Consider the following 16431-nt stretch of genomic DNA (forward strand, 5'->3'; position numbering starts at 1 on the left):
TCCGTCATGTGACGGATGGCGACGGATCCACCGCCCATAGGCGTCCATTACAGCAGACAACGGACGGCGACGGATCCGTCACTATCCGCCTTTTCAACGCAGAAAGAAACTTTACTATGTCCGTTGTACCAAGACAACGGACGCTGAAATTCCGACGGATCAGTCAAATGACGGATGCAACGGACAGCCATCCTCCGCTAATGCAAGTCTATGAGAACTAAACGGATTCCGCAAAAAAAAAAAATCCGCTTTTTTCTAAAAATGGCGGCTTTTGATTGACGTCAAACAACTGAAGTGTGAAAGAGGCCTCACTGATTAAAACACAAGTTACTGAATCTTTTCTCCCAAAACTATATATCAATCCGTTCAGCATCCCTGCTCTACAACATGGTGCCCGCAGAGCGGATGGCATTTCCAAGATGACAAGTTCAACTAACAAAAATACAAAACAAAAAAAAAACACGTCTAAAACATGTTCCACCTGTATCAAACAGATGCGCCATTTTTAGGTCATCGCTCTGTCTAGAAACTGTGTCTAGGCATTTATACCTCAGAAACACGTCACCGCAGGAGTTTATGAGGATTATAGGAATGATAGAATATTTCCGTTACAGGCACTGGGCCTTCAGGAGCGCTATCATTACACCTCCGGCTACAGCAGTCTGCACTAAGAGGCTGATGATCACAGCTATATATACACAAACTGGCAAATGCAGCTTTGCAGGGTGAGGTCCTCATGTTGTGCCCTAACACTGTCAGCCATGTTCAGACATGTCCTTACATTGCAAACTGAGTAAGATTATCACATGTCATGTAATAAACAGTGAAAAGGAACTGAAATGTTATCGTCCAGCTTTATTCACACAGCAGTGTATGCCAAAACCAGGAGTGACTCCAAAACACAGAACAGGTGTCAATAACAGTTTTTTTACCTTCCACTCCTGGTTTTGAGAATAAGCCCTTACTCGGCACAGCATATTCCATTCACCTCCATCTAGTACTGTACTTACTAAATTCTGCAATGGGCGATAACACCTCACTGGATCTTTAGGTCTCTAAATGATGGATGGAGACGTCCAAGTTTCACAATCTGTGTTCGGACCATGATCTCCTGACCGAAACTTAACTTCCTTTCATTTGCCTGTTGATCTTAGGTCGGGAGACCCTCTGCTAGCCTGGAAATCATGGCCTTGGAGATGGACCATGAAACTTTGACGTGTGAATTTGGCCCCAGACTGACACCATTCATCCTGGGCATCGGTAACATTCATTCAGGCATCAGTCAGGCATCCACTTTTTTTCTCATATGGTAAAAACCTGGGTTTTTCTTATATATTTCTTTAATAAAGTGTGGTAGACCTATTTTTGATTCATGTGTCATTTCTTTATAATCTGTGTACATCATCAATTTTTCTCCTGTGGAAAAGAAAAATGATAGAGATTTTTCAAAGCTTTTCTTACCAAATACTCAGTGAAAAAAAAGTCAGCACTCACGGGTGACATCAGAGCACCGTTTTTTTTTTTTTCAGAGACCCATTCACTAGAATGGGCAGGTTAGATCCGCAACATCAAATAAAAAAAAAAAAACAACAAACAAATGCAAAGAAAAAAAAAAAAAAAAAATATAGTAACGGAGGTGTATCTTAGAATTTTCTCTAAGGGTGCGTGCACACATTGCGGACTCTGCTGCGGAATTTTCCACGCGGATTTGTCTAAATCTGCAGGTCAAAAGACCTGCGGTTTATCTGCAGATTTTCTGCGGTTTTCCTCTGCGGTTTGACACCTGTCATGGAGCAGGTGCTAAACCGCTGCAGAATCCACACAAAGAATTGACATGCTATGGTTTTGAAACCGCGGAAGAATCCGCACCGTGTGCACTGCGGTTTTCATTTTCCATTGCTTTTAATGGTACTGTACACCGCTGCGGATCCGCAAGACCAAATCCACTGAGGATCCGCAGCAGAATCCGCAATGTGTGCACACACCCTTACACATCACAGCAGTAAGATTCAGCAATGTGAGGGGGGGTAAAAAGTCATAGACATGTAAATACGCCCCTACCTTCATCCTAACACAATGGCTACATTTCCTATTACACCAGAATGGGGATTTAGAAATCTCAGCAATTGTGGTAATGACGATGGATTATCTGCTCCTTAACCATCAGTAGTGATTAGGGTTAATTAGCGGGCAATCCCACAAACATGACTAGTGATCTGCCACATAATAAGTCCAAAGACACTTCATCAAACACCAAAGGAGTGTGATCAGAACCCAGCAAGGAAACTGCACTACTTTCAATGGTTAATATTATTAGATATGTGGATTAATTAACTAAAGCCCCCCCATACTCATTAGATGAAAGTCTGCCAAACTCGCCATTTTTGGCTGGACCAGCAGACTGACGGCCTCTCGACTCTCTGCCAACAGGGTAGAGAAGGATTTCAAAGTTGGCATTTCAATTAATGATGCGGTACTGTGTGTCTGACCGCCTATGGGCAGCATTCACTATAGTCCTAACACATGAGGCCCACAATGTATCCATCATGTGCATCACACTTTTTTGTTAATTAATTCCACATGTGTTAATTCATAGTTTTGATGCCTTCAGAGTGAATCTCCAATTTTCATAGTGATGAAAATAAAGAAAACTCTTTGAATGAGAAGGTGTGTCCAAACTTTTGGTCTGTACTGTACATGCAATTTGTATAACCATAGCCGTAATCAAAAAGTTCTAAATGAAGAGGTGTCAGGTTTGTTTCCCACGAGAAAGTATTACTCATGTAAGACTGAACCCAACAAACCAGGACATGAATAAGCGGGAGGAAAGTGGTGCTCGGTCTCCAGGCAATACTGTTGGGTTATGCCTTTTCCAACACACCAAAAGAACATGTAAGGGCAGCACATACTGAAGGTAATGATCACATTTCCCAGTGACTCATTCCATAGTTCACTCCGGGGAGAATGTACAAGCAGATTACACCGATGTAGATGAGGGATTACAAATAAATAGTCTTTATTTTTATTTCGGTGTCTAATGCCATAAATACAAGTATTAGGGAGAAAAAACAATAGCGATGACATTATGAGAAAACAAGAGTGTTAAAGGGGGCGTACTGCAAACAATTATCAATAGTGACCTCCCCTGGTCCAGCACCGAAAGTACCATACATCAATCATGCCACCGCTGCAGCCAATCGCTGGCTTCTGTGGTCATGAACCATTTATGCATGCATCACCATCGAAGCGAGTGACTAACTATAGCGGTCACGTCAACGATGGATGCAAGTCACTGCTGCATGACTGCTGGGGACCCCAATACAACCACATGGGAATGGTGGGGGTTTTAACAAGGAGAATAATATTGTTTACAACATTTCATGCTTCTCAAAAGCTATCAAAGAATCCTATGCATATAATGTGTGTCTCTGTAAGATAGTGATTTGTGCCATATTGAAGCGCAAAAAAGGAGCCTCACCCCACAAAAAAAAAAGAAAACATGGAGCCTGATTAGGAGAAAGGCTTTGTAGTGTGACGCTGTATGGCCTCTGTGTGCTACGGTACCATATGTACAGAGCTGCTTCAAGCGGAGAAAAGCACCATACATATGGCATGTAATGGGGCGTAGTGTTGTGCTCATATGGAATCTGAACAGAAAATACCTCTGTAACCTCCCACATGAAACTAGAGACATATGGAGGTACAGCAGAGGCCCCATGCCGCAGAACATATGTACATATGAGTGAGGGGTCCAGCTTGTACTTATAGGAACATAAAGGCTGCGGGTACATGGTAACGTAAAATCATACAAGGGCTACAATGACTTATCTCTTACTGTGGGAATTCAAGAGTAACAAGAAAATACACAGGCAAAAGGAGAAAAGACCTTAGCCCGTGTATTTTCACTTTTTTCAGAAATTACAGATTTTAACGGCCAGGGTACGTGCCAGCGATCCGGAGTTGTTGCGGGTTTGACGATGTGTACTTATGCGTCAAACCCGCAGGGTCCAGATGTGACAGCACAGTGGACGGGATTTCAAAAAATCTCATGTCCACTATCCGTCCACAGACACCCACGGATTAGCCGCGGAGACGGACATGCGGATTTACCTGCGTTCAACAGACGACAGCTCTGTGGATGCAGCGAACAGACGCTGTGTCCAAAGCCCTGCCAGATCCGGATCGTGGGCACCCGGCCTTAAACTGCTTTTCCAGCTTCATGTGAGATATTTCCAGTTCCCTGACCGCAGTAGGATTCCGCTGCTCATCCCGGTGGCTGTTATTGGCAACAGCGCTACAGCTAATAACTAAGCTTAGAGGCTCTGACGGCTTGGGGTCTGATAACATAAGTCCACAGGTGTCTGCTTTATCTTGGCTGGTTATTAAAAAAACAGGGGGGGCCCCCAGATAATTCTATTTTTTAGGTTATACAAGGCTAAAAACATCCTTCAGTGCCACAAGAAAGGCACTGCATGGTGCAAGTGTAGTATATCTAGCAGGGTCCTGTTTGCTCTGCTGCCTGCACCTACATGATTGTTTAGATGCTTTTTTGGGTGCATTTACTTTTTTTTTTAATCTGCAGATTTTCCGCATCTAGTGCAAGTCTATGGGGAATTTCCGCACAGGAGACTGATGCTGCGGCTTGGAAACATGCACCGCAGGCGAGTTTACACAGCGTCAAAAAGAAGCACAGTGGGCATGAGATTTCTTTTAATCGTATGCACTGTACAACGCAGAATATTGAACGTAGCGAAAATATGCTGCGTGTAGAACGTTAGTAATATTGATCGTGGGACCGTGGCCTAATTCATCATTTGTAACCATTTAAAATTCAACATGTTGCTCTAAAAAGGTACAAATAAAGGGAAAAAAAAAAAAAGTAGAAAAAGAAAAAAAAAAATTTAACTTGTGCTACACTCAGCAAACACTGATATCATTTGATGACTTTAGCGCAAAGTCCACTCGTGAAGACAGAAAAAGAGGGCAAACAAATGACTAAAAAAAATACCCACAACTGATAGATCAGGGGCAATAGTGCAAGCAATGTCCCAAGTTTAAAAAATAAAAAAAAAAAGCACAAAACCTTACAAATCTTATTGACAATCAGTGACTGCAGTTTTCCAGGTAAGTCAGAAGGAAAATGCTAAATCTGAATGAAGCCAATCCCTGCGACAAACAAACGTCTCATCAATAGAGCAAGGTAAAAAAACAACTTCCTAGTCTGGTATGTGGAATTCAGTTCACGGAAGGACAAAGGTTTACATTTCCCAGCAGTCCAAGGCCGACCACTTACTTTAGCCCTCAGACCATATGGCAGCGCTTCTAGACATTCCTTTTGCGATATAATTATTTCTACTTCTTTCCAAAGGGCAACCCTCCAAACTATGGGACACTAATGTATTTAACCCAAGGACACAGACACTACATTCACTTGTTTTCATACAAGGAAATCTATTTTGCTAGGAAATCTATGCTGATGACCTGAGGTTAGCATCCTCAATAATCAGAACCTCCCACTCCCGTCTCCAAGACTTTACACGTGCTGCGCCAATTCTTTGGAATGCACTTCCCAGGTCAATACAATTAGTCCCCAATCCCCACAATTTTAAGCGTGCCCTGAAGACGCATTTATTCAGACTGGCCTACCGCCTCAACACATTAACCTAATCTATCCCTGTGTGGCACAGTCAAAAGTTTTACCATAACCAGGTTCCCCGCATCATGTTCCCACATGCTTTATGCATCCATTAGCCCTCTGTGTCTGTACTGTTACACACTTAACATTATGGCTGGTCCATACAATCAGGGCAACTGTTACCACCCACCTTTCTTGTCTCCCTTTTTCCCCATAGATTGTAAGCTTGCGGGCAGGGCCCTCATTCCTCTTCGTATCTGTTATGATCTATGTGATTATTGTTATGCTGTAATGTCTATCGTCTGTACAAGTCCCCTCTATAATGTAAAGTGCTGCGGAATATGTCAGCACTATAGAAATAAAATGTATTATTATTTTGATGGCTTGGTCATTCAAAACCAGACAAAAACACCAATAAAAACTGCATCCCCTACAGGTCAATACAGCGAAGGAAGCCCTACCTTACCGACACATTCCCATACACCCTATACGTCCCTGCTCACCAAAGAAGGGGGCTGTGACCTAATTGTGACCCTTTAACTATGAGGCTAAGCGGAAAGCCTCACCCGGACAGGCAAAACACCCCCATGAAATACACAGTCACCCATAGGTTTCATTGGACCTCATGTAATGCTACATTTTGTTTGCAGCAGTCACTCAGAATTTCCCCACAAGACAATAACTGATAGTCTGGGTAGCTTCATCTCAACATAAGTGTTAGATCATTACTGCACATGTGAACACAGCCTGGTCGAATGGATGCAGCAACAATACATTGGGGCAAAAAAGTTGTGCAGACATAACTTAAGTCCGCTGTTAAAGAACTGATCACATACCGCCAGACCTGAGAACAGTCATCCACCCGGTTCCCTCACTTACATTTCCTTCCTTTGAAGTCCACGCCGTCAGACTCTTTAAGCCCTTCTCCTTACGAGTGGCGGATGTTTATCACCCTCCAGGCTCCTCCCGAAGTTTCTAGACCACTTCGCCACCTGGCTTACTCACTTTCTATCCTGTGACATCCCCACCCTCATCATGGGAGACTTTAACATCCCCATCAATGATCCCCTCTCCCAATCTGCCTCTCATCTTCTTTCTCTAACTTCTTCATTCGGCCTCTCACAGTTTACTAATTCTCCTACACATGAGGACGGGAATACTCTGGACCTGGTTTTCTCCCGTCCCGGCTCGCTGCACGACTTTACTAACTCCCCTCTCCCGCTCTCGGGCCACAACCTTCTTTCCTTCTCTGTGAAGAATTGTCTCCACTCTCCTCACCCGGGACACCCTCACTTACCACACTTATGAGAATACACGTACCATTAATACCCAGCAGCTTAAGGACAATCTCTACACATCTTTAGCCCCCATCTCCTCCCTCTCCTGTCCAGACTTAGCATTGTCACACTTCAATAATACACTGAAGAATGCCCTAGATGAAGCAGCACCTTCTACACGCAGAAAGACCCGACACAGTCAACGGCAGCCCGGGCACACAATGCATACACGCTTTCTTCAGCGTTGCTCAAGGTGTGCAGAGCGGCAGTGGAGAAAATCTCTCTTAGCAGAAGACTACATCCACTATAAGTTCATGCTCAAAACCTATAACTCCGCCCTTCATCTGGCCAAACAATCTTACTTCACTACCCTCATCACCTCACTATCCAACAACCCAAAATGACTTTTTGAAACCTTAAACTCCCTTCTGAAACCTAAAGTACAGGCCCCCATCACCAACCTCAGCAGTGAGGATCTGGCCACTTAGAAAAAAAATCAACCACATCCATCAGGATATCTCAGCCCAATCTCCTCAGTGCCTGGATCCCCTTCCCTGCCGCACCTCAAGCTCACTAGACATCTTTGAGCCTGTTTCAGAAGAAGTTTCCAAGCTCCTCGCTTCTGCTCGGCCTACAATCTGCAACAGTGACCCCCATTCCTTCACATCTCCTACAGTCTCTCTCACCAGTGGTCACCACTCACCTGACTAAAATATTTAACCTCTCTCTTTCGTCAGGTATATTTCCCTCCTCTTTTAAACAGGTCATCATAACCCCTTTACTTAAAAAGCCATCCCTGGACCAGAACTGCAATGCTAACTACAGACCTGTCTCTAACCTTTCCTTCATCTCTAAACTCCTGGAACGCTTGGTCCACTCCCGTCTAATCCGCTATCTCTCGGATAACTCTTCTCAACCCCTTACAATCTGGTTTCCGCTCTTTACACTCCACTGAATCCGCCCTCACCAAAGTCTCTAATGACCTAATAACAGCTAAATCGAAAGGTCATTGCTCCCTGCTGATTCTCCTGGATCTCTCTACCGCATTTGACACTGTGGATCACCAGCTCCTCCTCACTATGCTCCGTTCTATAGGCCTCAAGGACACAGCCCTCTCCTGGTTTCTCCTCCTACCTCTCTGACCGCTCCTTCACTGTATCTTTTGCCGACTCCTCTTCCTTCTATACACTGCCCCTATAGGACAAACAATCAGCAGATTTGGGTTCCAGTATCATCTCTATGCTGATGACACCCAATTATACACTTCTTCCCCTGATAATCACCCCTACCCTAATTCAAAATACCAAGGATTGTCTATCTGCTGTCTCTAACATCATGTCCTTCCTCTATCTGAAACTAAATCTCTTCAAAACTGAACTTCTTGTGTTTCTCCCCTCTACTAACCTCACTCTACCTAACATCGAAATAACCCTGGAGGGTTCAACCATAACTCCCAAGCAGCATGCCCGCTGTCTTGGGGTCATATTCGACACCCAACTTTCCTTTACTCCCTATATCCGATCACTCACTCGCTCTTGTCACCTGCATCTTAAAAACATCTCCAGAATCCGACCATTTCTCACCTTTGAAACTGCTAAGACTCTTACTGTTGCTCTTATTCATTCTCGTCTGGACTACTGCAACTCTCTTCTAATCGGTCTCCCTCTTACCAAACTTTCTCCTCTCCAATCCATCTTGAATGCGGCAGCCAGGGTCATATTTCTGTCCAGCCGCTTCACCGATGCCTCCATCTTGTGCCAGTCATTACACTGGCTACCTACTCGCTACAGGGTCCAGTATAAACTCATCTCTCTCACCCACAAAGCTTTCCACAGTTCTGCACCGCCTTATATCTCCTCTCTCATTTCTGTCTATTGCCGTACACGTGCCCTCCGTTCTACAAATGACCTAAGACTAACATCCCCTGTAATCCGAACCTCGCACCTCCGTCTCCAAGACTTCTCTCGTGCTGCGTGAGCTCTCTGGAATGCACTTCCCCAGACGATCAGACTGATACCTAGCCCCGAACTATTCAAGCGCGCTTTGAAAACCCATCTCTTCAAACAAGCCTATCACATCAACTACTCAGCAAACTAACTTTGCCCTGTTCCCTCGTTCCAAATATTATTCTGAATCTGCACCCTACTATTCATCTGTCTCCACACCTTCCATGCACACAATAACTGCACTTGATACTTGACTATTGCACTTATACACACACGGGCTGATGACTGAATCATGCAGCTTTATATTAAAATCCCTATTTATTATAATTGCCAGACCTGAAATAAGCACTTTTCACCTACTGTGTCCCCCCATTTCCTTGTAGATTGTAAGCTTGCGAGCAGGGACCTCACTCCTAATGTCACTGTTTAAATTGTCTTAACTTGTATTGAATTTATTGTCTGTACATGTCCCTGCTTAATTGTAAAGTGCTGCGGAATATGTTGGCGCTATATAAATAAAAATTATCTCAGCTGGAGGCGTTTTTTTAAGATTGAAGTCTATGGAAACAGGATCCGTTAAATAGCCATCCTTTTCTTTCATTTGTGACGAATCCAGTAAGCAAATAACAGAGGTGCAGATGCTTGGCCTCCGCTCCATGCATCATCTGTGGGACTGCTAGAGAAAGCAGAGTATAACACTCCGCTAGTTCCAATGGTCCCATAGACCAGGTTTCCCCAACTCCAGTCCTCAAGGCCCACCAACAGGTCATGTTTTCAGGATTTCCTTAGTATTGCTCAGGTGATAATTGCTTCACCTGTACAATACAAGGGAAATCCTGAAAACATGATCTGTTGGTGGGCCTTGAGGACTGGAGTTGGGGAACCCTGCCATAGACGATGACCGGATGTAAAGCACGGACACCTCAACTCCATTCAAGATGGGGTCTGCAGAGCCGTTATCTTGACATCAAGGGCGTTCCCAGCAGTCAGACTTCCGGTGATCAGAAAGTTATCCTCTATTCCAGGCCTGCATAACATACGGGCCGCCAAGCGATGTTGTGAGGCCACCGTTTGGGATGCAACAGCTCCTTTTCCCTGCATCCAAACCTATTTGCGCCTTTTAAACAAGAATACGTTGAAACGCTGCGGCACTGGGACAGAGCAGCGCACATCAGTCCCCGACCCTGACGTGCAGCACGCTGCGGCCTGCGCTGCACAGAGAGGAGACGTCAGGCACAGGTAAGCGCTTCAAGGAGGAGCTGAAGAAATGAGCTTTCATTTTAGATAAAGGGGCTGGGGGAGTTGGGTTTACTAGTACTACAATGGCACATAAAGGGGCAATTGAGGACATTATGGGGTGCATCAATTAGGCAATGAAGGACATTATGGGGCAATTGGCAGATTGTGAAAGGGGGCATACTATAGTGAGGGGCAGTTACTTATCTGAGGTAGAACTGCTTAAAGGGAACCTGTCACCCCTCCCAGAGCCACCTTGTGCAGCACTAATGCTGCATTCTGTCAAGGTGGCTCTTTTGCTCTTTTATTTAGGGGACGTTCCACCGCAGAAATAATCGTTTATAAAATTGGTCAGACATACCTGATATTTGTCAGGGGGGCAGGGCTTTCCCCATCTGCCAGAGACGCCTCACATCCATCACTCATGTCTTCCTGCATTGTTTGCTCCGCCTCCACATCGCTCTTTTCAAGTTCTGGCGCCTGCGCTGTCCTATTTATTTTTGGGCATGCGCAGTTACCGCTGCCCGTCCTCTCTCATGACTTCCTGGCCTTCCTATCGCGCCTGCGTGGACGCGCGGCCAGAGATCCCGTCCCGCAGTCGCTTATGATTTATTCACACTGCGGGGCTGGGAATCTCGGGCATGCGCAGTAGTTCTCTGCGGCTCTCCGACTCCATGAAATCCCTCCACCTCTTTCATACATTGCAGCGTCATTGGTGGAATCGTCAGCTTCTCCCACCGATGACGCTGCAATGTAGGAAAATGGCGGAGGGATTTCATGGAGTCGGAGAGCAGCAAAGAACTACTGCGCATGCCCGAGATTCCCAGCCCCGCAGTGTGACTAAACCATAAGTGACTGCGGGGTGGGATCTCTGGCCGCGCGTCCACGCAGGCGCGATAGGAAGGGCAGGAAGTCATGAGGACGGGCAGCGGTAACTGCGCATGCCCAAAAATAAATAGGACAGCGCAGGCGCCAGAATTTGAAAATAGCGATGTGGAGGCGGAGCAAACAATGCAGGAAGACATGAGTGACGGATGTGAGGCGTCTCTGGCAGATGGGGAAATACCTGCCCCTGACAAATATCAGGTATGTCTGATTAATTTTATAAACGATTATTTCTGCATTGGAAGGTACCCTAAATAAAAGAGCCACCTTGACAGAATGCAGCATTAGTGCTGCACAAGGTGGCTCTTTTACTTAAAAACGCCAGGGGGGGACGACAGGTTCCCTTTAATGCAGTATTCCTGAATTAGCAAGTTATCCCCTATACATAGAATAGTCCACGCTATATATAGGGGATAACTTGCCAATTCAGGAATACCACATTACACAAATCTACCTCAGATACGCAACATGTGGGGGAAAGACTTTAGACTTTTGGTGGCCATACAAATTGGAAAACGGCAGTAAAATCAAATGACTTCATCGGAGGTGGCTGACCATCTGATGTGTAAGGGCGACGGCTGACCTCTTCCCCGATGTCTGATATAGGGCAATTCCATGGTAACTTACGTTACAATAAGTTTACTTCTCATATGAAGTAATGGTATTGTAACATAAGTTACCATCAGCTTTGTCACGTAAGTTACTACATTGTGTTGTAACGTAAGTTACCAAGTAATAACTGTATTTTGCATTTAATTTGTATTCTTGAAAAATCAAACTGTGTTGAAATCTATTGAGAATATTTTAATGTACAATATACATTCACTCATTTTTGTGCCTGCCTTCAAAGAACAGTCTGTAGCCATTATTAACTCAGTTTTTGGCTTGCGAATGTAACGTAAGTTACCATGGAATGACCCTATATAGAGAAAGGGAAAGAATAAGGCTTGCTGGATACTGGCATGTCCAAGTCATTATTTTCCAGGAGAGATAAGCTGCCGTGAGATGTGACACCACCACTGCTTTAGCGCACACCCACATAGATCTCCCTGGTCACCATACCTCTAAGGAAAACCCCTGCACCTTAAACTGTATAACAGTGTAATTTTGATCAGATGGCCAGCAGAAGTCAAATCTAGCGTTGTGTGAAAAAGACCCGGAAGGGGTCGAAACGTCACTTGATCTTTTTGCCAATCACAAAGTATTGTTTTTTTTTGCTTCTTTATTGTGGTGTAAAATTTACATAAATTAAATATTTTTGAAAATGACTGAGAGTGCGGCTGATTTAACTCTTATACTATTAGGGTATGTGCAGATGATCAGTAAACGCTGCGTTCTTGTGCAGCGTCCAGATGTTACAGCATAGTGGATGGGATTTCAAGAAACCCCATGCCCACTATGTGTCCAGAGACGCCTGCGGCTCAACAGAGGAGACGGACATGAGGCTTGTCTCTCCAGGCTGCAGCCCGTCTATTTATCTTGTGGAGCAATTTCACCCGTACAATGTATTGGATGCGGTGAAGCCGTACGGTTCAGTGATCACATGCGGAATCACCTGCGTCCAAAGCGCTGCCAGTTCCTGGATGTCTGGACATACCCTTACTTTCGAGTAAAAAGTCACAAGTTCTCTTGTATAAGGACTAACACTGATCCTATAGTACAGGTAAACATGTGCCGCCATACTCACGTGTGGAGGACGGGTCTGTGCCCAAGCCCGAGTGTGCCAGAGGGAATCACAAAGATGCTGCAGTGAGAGCAGACGTTACTAGATCCTCAGATAATCCTCCTAGCTATTTGGCATGACCTGTGCTATTTACAGTCTGTCTGGATACAACCCAAGCCTCAAAATACCCCCCCGGCATAAATAGGTACAGATCGGTTTCCAGAGTAAATAAAGTAGGATACTAAGGGAAGACACAATCCCCCAGATCATGGATGACTGGCGTGTGCACAGCAGCAAGAAGCGACGCTGCCGTATCAATGATACAATGTGTGGGACAGGATTTAATAAGTTTGCTACCAAAAACGCTACAAGTCTGGAAATGACACCAGGAGCAGCAGCACTTCTTGCAAACAGAAAAAAGTCCTTACGTTCTTCTAAGATGATGAGCAAAAAAAAAACATAATACTGCCTGAAATGTACGACCACAAGAAACTACTAAAAGGCAAATTCTGCGCCAACACCTCCTTTTATATAAAACAAACCACAGTCAGTCGTTTACCCTGATGCCAGCGCTCCAATAGGTTTCTAGCAGAGGGGAACATTCACTGGGAAACATGGGAACAATTTACTACGGGAAATCATTGTGATCGGAGGAAAAAAAAGTCAGCACACCCAAACATAAGCATGACCGCCCGCACATGGGAAAGGGGGTCACTCGGTAGACCTGAAGGTTCGGACACAGGAGTTGTGCCAAAATTCCCCCGATTCCCTGTAGATGAGAGTCTGACATAACCAATATGGCCACGGTGCTCGTCTGCAGAGCTGACAACGGTCAGAACGTGTATCATGGCGTCCACACATAGCCAGAGACTGTCGCAGGAAGCGGAGACCGGCGGGAAACTAAGTCCCCCCAACAGTCGGCCTCCGGAGAGTGGGGGGAAGCGGAGACCACTGAGGGGCGGATTCAGCACCGCGTTTCCGCCAGATATTGGACTGAATCCCTCTGAACTGGTGAATTTCTGATTTGCGACAAATTCATCAAACAATTTGCGCCTTTCTGCCCGTTGTTGTGAGTGCGGCTGTGTGCACCCTGAGGGCTCCGATTCTTACACTGTCTATAAAGGCTGCCAAAGCTGGCAGAGGTTTACTCCAGTTACCCCCTGAAGTCATTGGCGGTATGTCAGGAAAAGAGAATTGGTGTGAGTGTCCCACACACAAGGCTATATATATATATATTACACATTCTCTACACATTCTGTAGTAATAGACAGGCACATATATGATGCACACTACACACACGTCTCCCCCCGGCAGCGGTCCGGTGCTCCGGTCCTCCCAGCAGGTCTTGCCGCAGCACTGGGATTACTGGGCGCAGTCACACTTATTGTCGGGGACGCACAGCCCCGGACTCCCCCAAAACAACGTCCCCATAAGCCCCACCTACCCGGGCTCCCGGAGACCGCCGCCGCTCCTCACACTTCACACCGAAACTCCAACCGACACTAACGGCTACATTCCGGATTGGCCGCTTCACCAGAAAGAGGCGCGGCCCGGCAGATGGGCGTGTCGTGTTACTTTAAGTGGGCGGAGCTACTTCGTGTTCACCTCCCAGCTTCGTAGTGGGCATCAGAGTAGGCGGGTCACAGAGCGTGAGTGACAACCTAATTATCATCGGAGAGGCGGAGCCAGAAGCCTTCTTGACGTCAGCGCTGTAACTTTTCCGAACTTTTCTTATTGGTGGAATACTGTGCGGTGTGACGACACACCGGGTGCTGATTGGTTAGGCGAGTAGCTCGCCTAGTGATAGGACGGAAAAGTGCAGGGGAGCAGTGGAGGCCATATATGTTGAGGGCAAAGGCAAACCGAAGTATTGGCTTCTTCCTACCCGGTCTGTTCGGTTGATACTAGAGTTGTATCAGGGCTTGTGTTCTGCACCAGGAGCTGGGGTCACTTTATGGATCCAGAAGGCTTTCTATTCTCTTTTTATTCTCTATTTGGCAAATTGACCAAAAAAACAACACTCCTGCTACTATGTTTTTCACTCTTATATGACATTCAGCCTATGGCAGACTTGGGCAAAGTACGAAACCAGCACAGCCAAAGACCCCCAGAAATGGGGTAGTTAATGTGATTTGTAAGTCGGAGCTTGAAGCCAAATTGAGTGCTCCCCCACCTGTACCTCCCACTCCCGACTTCTCTCGAGTTGCACAAATCCTCTGGAATGCTCTACCCCAAGAAATCAGGACTAGCACAAATCACACAGTTTTAGGCACTCCCTAAAAACACATCTTTGTAGAGCGGCCTATCCCATTCCATCAAACTCCACCGTATCCAAAAGCACCACACATACTGGCTGGCGACCAGCTCATGCAGCCTTTATCTACACCATTCCCTCAATATGGCTGGACCATCATTGTATAATCCCCTATATTTGAGTCTCCCTCCCCCCTCCACCTCATTGTAGACTGTCAGCTCTTACGAGCAGGGTCGTCATTATCTTTGCTTTAATTATTGTATTATCGTTGTAACTTATGACTTGTACATGATCTACTAACAGCTAAATCAAATGGTCATTACTCCATGCTAATGCTGTTGGATCTCTCTGCAGCATTCGACACGGTGGATCATCAGCTCCTCCTCACTATGCTCCATTCCATTGGCCTGAAGGACACCGTTCTCTCCTCTGGTTCTCCTCCTATCTCTCTGACCGCTCCTTTACTGTATCTTTTGCCGATTCCTCCTCCTCTCACCTTTCCCTTACTGTTGGGGTTCCTCAAGGATCAGTCCTAGGCCCCCTCCTCTTCTCTTTGTACACTGCCCCTATTGGTCAAACAATCAGTAGATTTGGTTTCCAGTACCATCTCTATGCTGATGACACCCAATTATACGCTTCTTCTCCTGACATCACGCCTTTCTAGAAAACACCGGCGATTGTCTAAACGCTGTAACATCATGTCCTCACTATATCTGAAACTGAACCTGTCAAAGACTGAACTCCTTGTGTTTCCTCCCTCTACTAATGTACCTATACCCGACATTGCCATTTCCGTGTGTGGTTCCACCATTACTCCTCAGCAACATGCCCGCTGTCTTGGGGTCATACTTGACTCCGAGCTTTCCTTTGCCCCCCACATTCGATCACTGGCTTGCTCTTGTTATCTGCACCTCAAAAACATTTCTAGAATTCGACCTTTTCTTACTTTTGACTCCGCAAAAACTCTTACAGTTTCTCTTATTCACTCTCGTCTCGACTATTGTAACTCTCTTCCAATCGGTCTCCCTCTTGCTAAACTCTCCCCTCTCCAATCTGTTTTGAATGCTGCAGCCAGGATCATATTCCTCCCCAATCGTTACACCGATGCCTCTACCTTGTGCCAGTCATTACACTGGCTACCCATCCACTCCAGAATCCAGTACAAACTTATTACCCTCACCCACAAAGCCCTCCATGGCTCACCACCACCCTATATCTCCTCCCTTGTTTATATACCACCCTACCCGCGCCCTCCGTTCTGCTGATGACCTGAGGTTAGCTTCTTCAATAATCAGAACCTCCCACTCCCGTCTCCAAGACTATACACGTGCTGCGCCAATTCTTTGGAATGCACTTCCCAGGTCAATACGATTAGTCCCCAATCCCTACAATTTTAAGCGTGCCCTGAAGACGCATTTATTCAGACTGGCCTACCGCCTCAACACATTAACCTAATCTATCCCTGGGTGGCACAGTCAAAAGTTTTACCATAACCAGGTTCCCCGCATCATGTTCCCACATGCTTTATGCATCCA

At 45.7% G+C, this 16431-nt stretch overlaps 1 protein-coding gene across 1 annotated transcript in view; it reads right to left on the reverse strand.

Annotated features, from left to right (window-relative positions):
• Positions 1 to 14242, reverse strand: part of FARP2 (FERM, ARH/RhoGEF and pleckstrin domain protein 2) — a 159100-nt gene extending 144858 nt beyond the window's left edge. The window contains exon 1 of the mRNA XM_073581193.1: positions 14087 to 14242. The gene's annotated coding sequence lies outside the window, so the exon portion shown is untranslated. The remainder of the gene's footprint in view (positions 1 to 14086) is intronic.
• Between the last annotated feature and the right edge of the window lie 2189 nt (positions 14243 to 16431).

The sequence above is a fragment of the Dendrobates tinctorius genome, unplaced genomic scaffold (assembly GCF_039654945.1).
Source record: "Dendrobates tinctorius isolate UK_male_01 unplaced genomic scaffold, ASM3965494v1 ptg000069l, whole genome shotgun sequence".
In the NCBI taxonomy this organism is placed as follows: Eukaryota; Metazoa; Chordata; class Amphibia; order Anura; family Dendrobatidae; genus Dendrobates; species Dendrobates tinctorius.